Below are 10,574 nucleotides of genomic sequence, written 5' to 3'. Positions count from 1 at the left end.
ACTAATTTTCAAAATCAGCTTTTTCCATCTGAAACGTCTGATTTTTTAAAATAAAGTAATGGCTACCCTTGCTAACCCAGCCACATCATTTCACCTTCCTCCTTCTCAATGCTCAACTGCTTTATCAATCAAATCACATGTGTGACACTCCCTACACTCAATCAATTGCTAACAAATCAAAAATGGTTACTTTCTCAACACTAAACGATAATTTCAAACTTTTTCTGCAAATCCATCTCTTGCCCACTTCTTCCTCAAGCTCTCATTTAAAAAAAAATGGCTCGTACAAAAACCACAACACACAAAAATCCCACATCACCACCACCATCATCATTTCCTACACCTTCACCATCTCCTCCACCAAGACCCACACCTCCACATTCATCCTTAGAGAAAACATTATCGGACTAAATGTCTTCATCTCTGAAATCATGTCCTCAACCTATCTCACTTACACTCCTATATCCACCGTGCTCCCTCCATTATATCAATGCCCACCCCATCTTTGAAAACCCCTAAACCCTAGTTTCAGCACTTCATCTTCTAAAAGAAGATCGATGCGTATTCAAGCCGGTATTGGTACTTCCAAAACCAAAAATATCGACACCACCATCTACACCATCTTTGATGATGACTCTGAACCAACGCCATCACCATAACCCTTAACTTCAAAAACCACTCAAAAATCCCCAAACTTTCATTCAAAATCTCCAGAAAAATCAAAATCCCCAAAACTTCATTCAAAATCCCCAGAAAAATCAAAATCCCCAAAACTTCATTCAAAATCCCCAAAATTTGATTGCAAAATGTCTCCAACCAAAACCACACCCTCTAAATCTAAACCAACAAATCCTAAATTTAAATCATCCTCAACACTCTCACAATTTTTGGCCTCCAAAAAAATAAAAAAATCCTAAAAACAAAACAACCACCTCAAGAACGTTCTTCATCTCCACTCCTACCTCAAGAACGTTCTTCATCTCAAAAACATTCTTCAACTAGACTACCAGCCCAAGAACGTTCTCCTCTTCAAACTCCAACCAAAAAAACCACAAAGACTTCCAAACCAGCAAACACTAAAACCTCCACCAAACCTTCCTCTTCAAAAGTTCTTATTCCACCTCTGATTTCCTCAAAAATTCAAAAACTATATACTGAAAAATGGGCTCAACGCCCTATCGGCATTGGTCGAGTTTTTGATTTTGAGTTATGCACTTGGCTGGACTGAGTTCCTAAAATTGTCTGATTGCTATTACCGAGAGGTCATTCGAGCTTTCTATTGCAAAGCTGAAGCATTTGTAGACAAATCTCTTATAGTCTCCACTTTGAAAGATATTGAAATTCGTCTTGACCATTTGATTTTGGTTGAGATTCTAAAACTACCATCTGAAGGTTTAATAATCTTTGGGAAATATTGGTACTCAGCCTAAAACATCACAAGAGAAGAAGTGTTCCAAGAGCTTTTTATTGATGGCTCAACCAAATTTCTCTCCGTTGATCTTAAACCTCTTCCCAAAATCTTCAATAACATCAGCCAACACAACATTTTACCTCATTGTGGCAGCCACGTATTTGTTTCTGATAATGACACTCTAGTCATCTATCACCTTCTTCATTGCAAGAAGATAAATATGCCCTACCTGATAATCCAGCATATGATTACTGCAATCCAAAAGGATTGTAAGAGAAACATCGTTCCTTATGACATGGTTTTCTCAAAATAATTCAGGCATTTTCAGATTCCTCTATTGACTGAATCCTCCATCATCAAGATTTCAAAATTTTCATCTAAAAGCATCTCCCATATGAAACAAATTCCCACCATCCCACCCTCATCACAATCTGTTTTCAATCCATCTTCAATCAACAAAAGAAAATAATTTGCACGCATTCCTGCTGTACACAAACCATCTGAACCTCAAGAATGTTCTTCACCCCAACCACATGCTGAAGAACGTTCTCCCTTTCCTACTATTTTTCAAAGTTTGAATCCTACAGTTTCTACACTTCCACCTTTCATAAATCCATCTTCCCAAGGTAGTTTGTGCCCTACACTTCCAGTTCAACACAATTCCAAAATGTCTCCAGTTTTTGTCTCACTGCAAAAAACTATAACTTCATCACTTTTCGGAATAAGTCAATACTTGGATTTCCTGATTCAGATATAGTTGGCCCCTCTATGCCCCATCATTCCGCTCCCAACTCTATTCCTAATATCAATACTACTTTTGCCACTTTATCCACTTTTTGCACCACTGTTGCTCCATCACAAGTTACTTCTATTGAAGATCAACAACATCCCTCTAAAAGGACCAAATTGGAACAAGAATCATCAACATCATATAAGGCAATTCCCATAGTTGTTGCTTCCCTTCAAACTATCATTGCTAGACAAGCTCATCAGGAAAAAGAGTAAGAACTTCTGAGGAATTGGATGGCAAATCATCTTGCTCCAAAACTTGGACTCGAACCACCTATGCCTAATCCTCCTCCCACGTTTCCAGATATCCCTCAGCCTTTTGTGTCTCCATCGTCTGAAGGGTCTTCACCTTCTTTGTCTTTTTTATTTCATGTTTAGCTTAGCTCTCCTATTCCTTTTTGCTATGACAAATGGGGAGATGTGTCTTAGATTTTAAGTCTTATATGAAGCTTTCTATTTTGTATGACTACTTATGTATTTTTTTTTTTTTTTGAACCACCTTATAATGATCAAAGATCTTTTTGTCACATTAATGAAAAATCATACTTGGTTCAAATGTATAGCACATATTGAGGGGGAGTTTTTACTAAAAAGCTCTCTGAATTATTATTAGAATCAAAATTAAAATCAAAATTAACATGTTTTGTCATCATCAAAAAGGGGGAGATTGTTAAGACAAAATCCCAAATAAATATTTTGATGATAATTAAACAAAAGGTTAATTAAGAATTCTAATTATGATTCTAAGTGTTTTGGTATTTAACATGTGTATTTAAATGTGTTAAAACAAGTTAGGTACCAAGTATTACAATAGCACATCTCATTAAAATCAAGAAAACAAAACCAGTAAAACGAAGAACATTCTTGACATTTTTCTGGAAAACAAAGAACGTTCTCCACATTTGTCATAAACAAGAATGATCAGTTTTCTTTGTGAAAGATTGGATCCTAGAAGTGTTATTCATCTCATATCTTCATCAAGAATAAACAAGGATCAATCTGAGTCAGAATTATTCCAGAATTCGAAAGCTCAAAGATATGCTTCATATAAAGTTTATAGCAAGATCATTCTTCATGTGAGGCAAATGCAAGTACAAGTTTACAGGTTGTAAGGTACAATGCAGTTGTACTATCAAATCAAGACCTGCACACTTCAGTTAAAGCATGCAATCATCTCAGACAATTGACAGGATCACAAGTACAAGTCAGCTCATCTTCAACCAAATTCGAAGAACGATCTTGGATCTCAAAAATGCTCCTGGCTTCAGCATGAACTCTTTAGCTTTTTGGCTGATCTTATCCATTCACTCTCTCATGACAGTTGACCTTATTTCAACGAATAAATGAGTTGTCCTAAGCTATCTTGAAGCCTATAATTACAGCTTCAAGATGAAGAACAATACAAAACAAAAAGTGTCAAGCAAAGCATCAATCATTCAATCATACTCGAGCTTGTCAAAATCATTATCACGATTACAATTCCATTCTTTGTGTTGTGTTAGAATCAGTGATAATTGTGTCCTAAACAATAGAGTCTATTTCTCAAACAAGAGATGAGCAATACTCAGATGCTAACATTCTCAAAATCATTATTTTGTAACTCAAGGTTACATTGTTAACTTAGCTTGTGTAGTGTGTAAAAATTCTTTTACGATTTAAAAGGTAGCTTGCAAAATCCTTTCTGAAATAGTGTAAGGTAAACCTTTGGAAATGCTTTCTAGGTAGAAAGGTAGAAACTGTGTAAAGATCAAGACTGATCTGTGAAAACCAAGAACGATCTTGCTTTAAGCACTTAGTGGAAAATCTCACATTTGTGAAGACTGGACGTAACCCGTGTTTGGGTGAACCAAGATATATGCTTGTGTGATCTCTCTATCTCTATCTCTATTTATTATCTGTTTTACAATCATCTTTCATATTGATAAAATTGATATTGTTGTTATTTCACTAACCAATAATGTTCTTCATTTATAACCAAAATCAATCTTGAGTTAAACTTTCAATTTTTTTAAACAGGAATTTTAAAAGGGGCAATTATAATTCAAACCCTCTTCCTTATAATTGACATTGTTACTTCATACATGTGTCATTCCTTCCATTGTTATGGACAACCTTCGTTGCGTTTTGTTGTAAAATGCGCATTCATTTTCACACCCTGTATCATTCCTTCCATTTTTCTTAAAATTGCGTCTTCATTCATCTTGATGCGAAAAACTCAAAATCCTTAAAATCACTTGAAGACTCACGTCCTCAAACTCGAAGCTCTGTTTACTCAAAATTGAACTTCAACTCAAATCCTTGAGTATTGCTTGCAACCCCGCTGCATTTTGTTCTAAGCTTTATAGGTATGAATTTCTTTCTTACTTCCTTTATCTGCATCTCTCGAGTTTGCTCTTGTTGATTCATTTTTCTACATCTCTCAAATTCGCTGTTGTTGATTCCTTTTTCTGCATCATGTTCCTAAACTTGATTTGGTGTTACTAAAATGATTTAATGAAAGTTAACAATTGATTTAGCCTTCACTAGATGTTTTTTCTTTGTTGGTGCAAGGTTTTCTCTACATCTTATAGGCTTCTAACAAGTATTGAATACTTTGCTCTTATGACAAATGTTATTGTTGTTGTTGTTTATGTTGTTATTACAATTATTAAATAATAAAATGTACTTTCTCTAAAGTATATTTGCGATTGTTTTGTGAATCTGCTTTATGACTCTTTTGCACGATTTATTCATTTCTGCATAGTGAATATGTTTTGTTTAAGGTTAATATTTTTTTGTACTAAGTTGAATTATCTTCTTTTTTTTGTCTTTGGTTCTAAGGTTGTAAAAGTTAAATTATGTTCAATCTATAATCTTTTAAAATTGATTTTGTTGGTTTGTTAATAGATCCAAGTTGAATTATCTTCTTAGTGTGTCTTTGGTTATAAGGTTGTAAAAGTTGAATTATGTCCAATCTATAATCTTTTAAAATTGATTTTACTAGTTTGTTGCTAGATCCTTTATCACTCTTTTGAGCAAACCAACCAAAATTTCATTGGTTTAAATTGTTGTCATAAAAAATCTCTATTGATGGATGGGTTTATGTGGATTAATTAGTCTACATTTTGGTCTACTAAAAGAACTTAAAAATCTTAAAAGCTCTTGGAAAAAGATAATTTAAAATACATATGTGACATAGATGTGGATCTTTTCAAGATATTTAGTTCTTTATGATTCTCCTTATTACAGTAGATGTGGATCTCGTTGATTGTATATTTTGTTTATAATATAGTAGCTAACTAATCATATCTAGCTATTATCTCGATAAGTGACGTGTACTGCAAAAAGTTTGTTTTCTAGTTGAGATTCAATATGGCCTGGTTTCATTTGTTTGCTATCAATTTGAATGTTTATGCATTAAGTCCATAGTCATGTCATATTATATGAACTAAATTGTAGAATTTTTTATGAAAATGAGCTATACATTCTTAACATTTTGTCTACTTTGGCGACGATGTTGCTTCCCGCCTCCGTTTTCAGCGACAATGCTTCTTTTCGCCTTTGTTTTCGACAACGATGCATAGCAATACAATTGCATCGACGTAACACAATATCAATGAAATTGTATTTTTGGATTTGTCTCCTAGAAGTATTGATGATGATTTTGAAACAAATTTTTACACCTTTCACATTTGTTCATTTAAAAACATGTGTACTCTAAGGAGCTTTTCTATTATATTATATTGGCTACAAACTGTCATACTCTTATCTATAGCAAATGCAAGAACATGATAAAGAAAATGGTAATTAGTACTCTTTCTATGACAATGATAGAGAAAATGATTTCTGTGTTATTATACTCTTTATATGGGGTAAGTTGGTGTTGTGTTGTAGTGTCATAAAATGTCAAATAAGTCATAATGGCTTAATAAATTTTTTATACTCAGGTTTCAGGGAATTATAGTCTACAATAGAATTGTATCATAAGTCATGTAAGAAAGGGATTCAAGGTTCAGGAGAAGACAATGTCCTCTAAAAATAACACGGCATGAATACAATTTACTTCCAACTTATGCTCTTACACTCTTAAGTATGCTTTATAAACTAATAATTATTGTAGGGGTTAAGAACCTCGTATTGTTTTTGTATTCTAAATGTCGTGATATGAAATTTCGAGTGTTTCTCGAACTCAATAAGTAAAAAGATGTCTCATTTGTTAATCTTTTTAAGAATATTTTATGTTAAATAGCACATGCGGTTCCTTAACTTAATTTTAATTAATGTTTTAGTCATTTATCTTTTTTTTCTCTCCCTAATTTGGTCATTTATTTTAATTTTAAGTGACAATTTGATCTTTTATGTTTTAAAATGTCAATAATGTTATCATTTTTTTATAAAAAATCAAAAACTTCATCAAAATTTTTAAACAAAACTTAAAATTAATTATCATCTTCAATATAATGCAAATTTCATCAAATGCATAACTCAAATATTCAAATAAACTCATATTTTCATCTCCAACAACATCAAATTTATCAAATAAAGAATGAAAATATAAGTTTATTTAAAGATTTAAGTTATGAATTTGATGAAATTTGCATTATATCACAACAAGAAAACATGTATTTTGTGAGGGCCAAAAGCTCTCACGAAGGCCAAAAAGCAGCCACAAAGGGACTATTTGTGGCGGCCTTAGGCAGCCACAAATAAGATGGTCACAAACATTTGTGGCGGCCAAAACGACCACAAAGTTTGAAAAATACGTTGCCTTTTGTGAGGGCCTTTGCAGCCACAAAATCCTGCATTTGTGAGGGCATAGGCCACCACAAATGCCTCACTTTGTGAGGCACAGGCCGCCACAAAGGACAGACTGATTTTAAAAAGTTCAGCCTTTGTGAGGGCCCAGGCCGCCACAAAATCCCCCTTTGTGAGGGTTTAGGCCGCCACAAAGTATCATCCAGATTAAAAAATAAATATTTTGTGAGGGCTTAGGCCGCCACAAAATATTACGTATATTAAAAAATTAATTTTGTAAATTCAAAATTAATACTTTATTATAATATTATATATAATAAATTAATATTAATATAAATTTAAAATTTAAATTTAAATTACAATTAAATTTAAATTAAATTTAAAATAAAATATTTAAATTATAATTATAATTAAAGATTAATTTGAATTACAAATAAATTAAAATTAAATTAAAATTTAAACTTACCAAAATTGAATCAAGGTTGGATGAATATTTTTTGTAGAGAGAAGGTGGAGAGAATAGTTAGAAGGAGGGTTTAGAAAGAAGTTAGAAGTGAAAAATGATAAGAGGAGTGGAGTAATATATATAGGATTGGGTTGATCCTTTGTGGCGGCCAAAACGGTCAAAAAGACATGGATTTGTGGCGGCCTGGACGGCCAGAAAAGCCAATGTCTCTTTATTCCTTTGTGGCGGCCTTTGCAGCCACAAAATGCAACAGGCCAGACTTTTGTGGCGACCTTTGCAGCCACAAACTGCAACGTCACTTCAAGTATTTGTGGATGCCTTTACCCTCACAAAATTTGTATTTTGTGCCTGAAAAAGCCCTCACAAAAATCTTAAAAATTTAGCTGGATTTTGTGGCTGCCTAAGCCCTCACAAAATCACAACGTTGTGATTTTGTGAGGGCTTAGGCAGCCACAAAATCCACCTAAATTTTTAACCTTTGTGAGGGCTTTTTCAGCCACAAATAAAGACCAATTTCAATTTTGGTATTTGTGAGGGCTTTACGGTCACTAATTTGTGAGGGTTTTTTTCGGCCACAAAATATTTGTAAAATTGGCCACAAATTAATGTTTTTCTTGTAGTGTATTGAAGATGATAATTAATTTTGTGGGTTTTGTTTGAAAATTTTGATGAATTTTTGTAAAAAAAAAAAAAAAGATAACATTGTTGATATTTTAAAACATAATAGATCAAATTGTCATTTAAAACTAAAATAAAGGATCAAATCATGAAGAGAAAAAAAAAGATAAAGAACTAAAATATTAACTGAAATTAAGTTAAGGAACCGCATGTACTATTTAGCCAGTATTTTATATTATTTTCGCTTTTAAAATTGAATTTTTTTTATTAAAAAAAAAACTAAGTGGTACAACTTGTATTTTAACAACTCAAAAATTAAAAAGATATGACATTTAATTAATCTTTAATAAAAAAAATTAATAAAATAAAAAGTATTTATTTTTTATAAGAGTTGATATTTATTAGAAGTTGGTTAAATTTAATATATTTTTAAAATAAAATGGTTGAATTAAAATAAAAAGGTATTAGACCTATCAAAAGAGGGAAAGGAAAAAAAAGGGTTACATAAAAAATAGTTTACCTTAGAGCTCAAACCTTTTTTAGTACAACTAATACAAATAATCCTAATTGTAAAAGGCAACGCAAAAGAGAGAGATGGTTAGGTGAGCGACTGAGCAGAAAACATAATGAAAAAGAAAGAGAGGAAAAAAAAAGGGAGAAAAAAAAAAGAAAAGAAATGAACGAAGAAGAAAATAAAGACCGGGAAAAAGAAAAGAGCAGTGACTGCACCTTCCTCTTTTTAACTTTTTTGCTTCTTATTTATTTTCTTTTTTATTTATGTTGATTTTTCTATGACATTTTTGATTTTATTCATTTACTTTTGTATTATATTTTCTAGCGTTAATATTGAAGGAGGAAAGAAAAAATATTACAACACAAGTTTAAAAACCATAAACATAGTTTATAATTGGTATTTATATTATACTGTATATAATATGTAATAATAATTGCAAAAGGAAATTAATTGTATAAAATATTAATATTAATAGCAAAATATGAAATTATATGTACAAAATATAAATGATAAAGAGATTTAAAATACCTTGGTATTTCTTTTTTTTCTATGTAAGGTGTTGTTTCTCTTCTACTACTTGCTATCTCTATTTTCTAATTTTTTTTCTTCAATACCAGAAGTCCCCTCCTTTAGATGATTTTTTTAATCTCAATTTATAGGTTTTAATGATGAATGTATATATTCATGAGATGCATTTGAGCTTTGATTTTTTAATTGTTTTGTAACATAAATCAAGCAACCTCATATAACTCATATAATTATGGAAAAGAAGTGGTTTATCTTTTGGTTGAGTGTATAAATAACAAAAATAATAATATTATTAAGTTAAAAATAATAAGAGTGGGACTGCTGCATGAAGAAGAAAGTATTTGAAGTGGAAGGAAGTATTTGAAGTGCTTTTAATCTGCTTTGAAGCAATAAGGTTCAGTGCTTGGTATTGATTGCTATAAAAAAGAAAACATCCAAAAAAGTGTTTGACATTGCTTGCTAGAAACAAGAATCCAACTAAGAAAAACACTAAAACGTTTTTCCTTTTTTTTTTTGGGTTGTTTTTATTTATTTTTTATATTTTTTAATATAATGAAAACATTTATATAAATATGAGTTCAAAATTATGTCAGATTTGTAAAATTATGATTTTTAGATTTAATAATAATAATTACAAAATATATATTATTTTTTATTATTATTATTTTTTAAATCATTTTCAAACGGTATGACAAAATTGAGATATTACACCAAATATAAAGATTTAGAATAAGTCACACATGGCTAAAACAAGTTAAATGGAGGATAGAAGTACAAATTATATTGAACATAAATCTAACAGCAAGAATTGGTAAGATTTAGGACACATAGTTTGTGAGACGAGGTTCATTCTACAAGTTCTGTTTCCCCTTACTTCTATTAGACACGTAAATTTTACAATTAAATAAGTTAATTAGCAGAACAACCTGATAAAAAGTCGAAAGAAATGACAATCATAGAAAATGCTATCAAAAGTTTATGTAACAGAACTGAATCGAGTGCATATATTTTAAAAATAACACATGTTTTTATCAATTTGTTTAAATTTAAAATAATATATGTTTCTCAAATTGATTGAATTCATGATCAATATTTTAAAGCAATGGATAATTTATGAATATTATGAAGTCACACACATCAGTTTGATGGGAAATTCAACAACAAATACAATAACAACTCTAACAGAGTAATATGCAGCGGATAATCAATTTCCCAAACTTGCAAGAATTTGTGAGGAGCAATCAACAAATAATCACAGCAACTAAAATCACCATCACAAATGACACAATAATTTTTAACGTGGAAAAACCTTCTCAATGTGAGAAGTAAACAACCACGTGACCAAGCCAGTAATAAAGCTCCACTATGATCAAAATATGGGTACAAGAGAGTTTCTAATATGGCACAAATTCGTGCTCAGTAACCAGCCAAAAACAGCAAGGTAACCAGCACAACAATCAGCCAACACAATGAGAAAACAAACATGAAATTGAGAACAAAGTTCAGCAAAAAAA

The sequence above is a fragment of the Cicer arietinum genome, chromosome 4 (assembly GCF_000331145.2).
Source record: "Cicer arietinum cultivar CDC Frontier isolate Library 1 chromosome 4, Cicar.CDCFrontier_v2.0, whole genome shotgun sequence".
NCBI lineage: Eukaryota > Viridiplantae > Streptophyta > Magnoliopsida > Fabales > Fabaceae > Cicer > Cicer arietinum.
Note: the sequence above shows the minus strand (reverse complement) of the source record.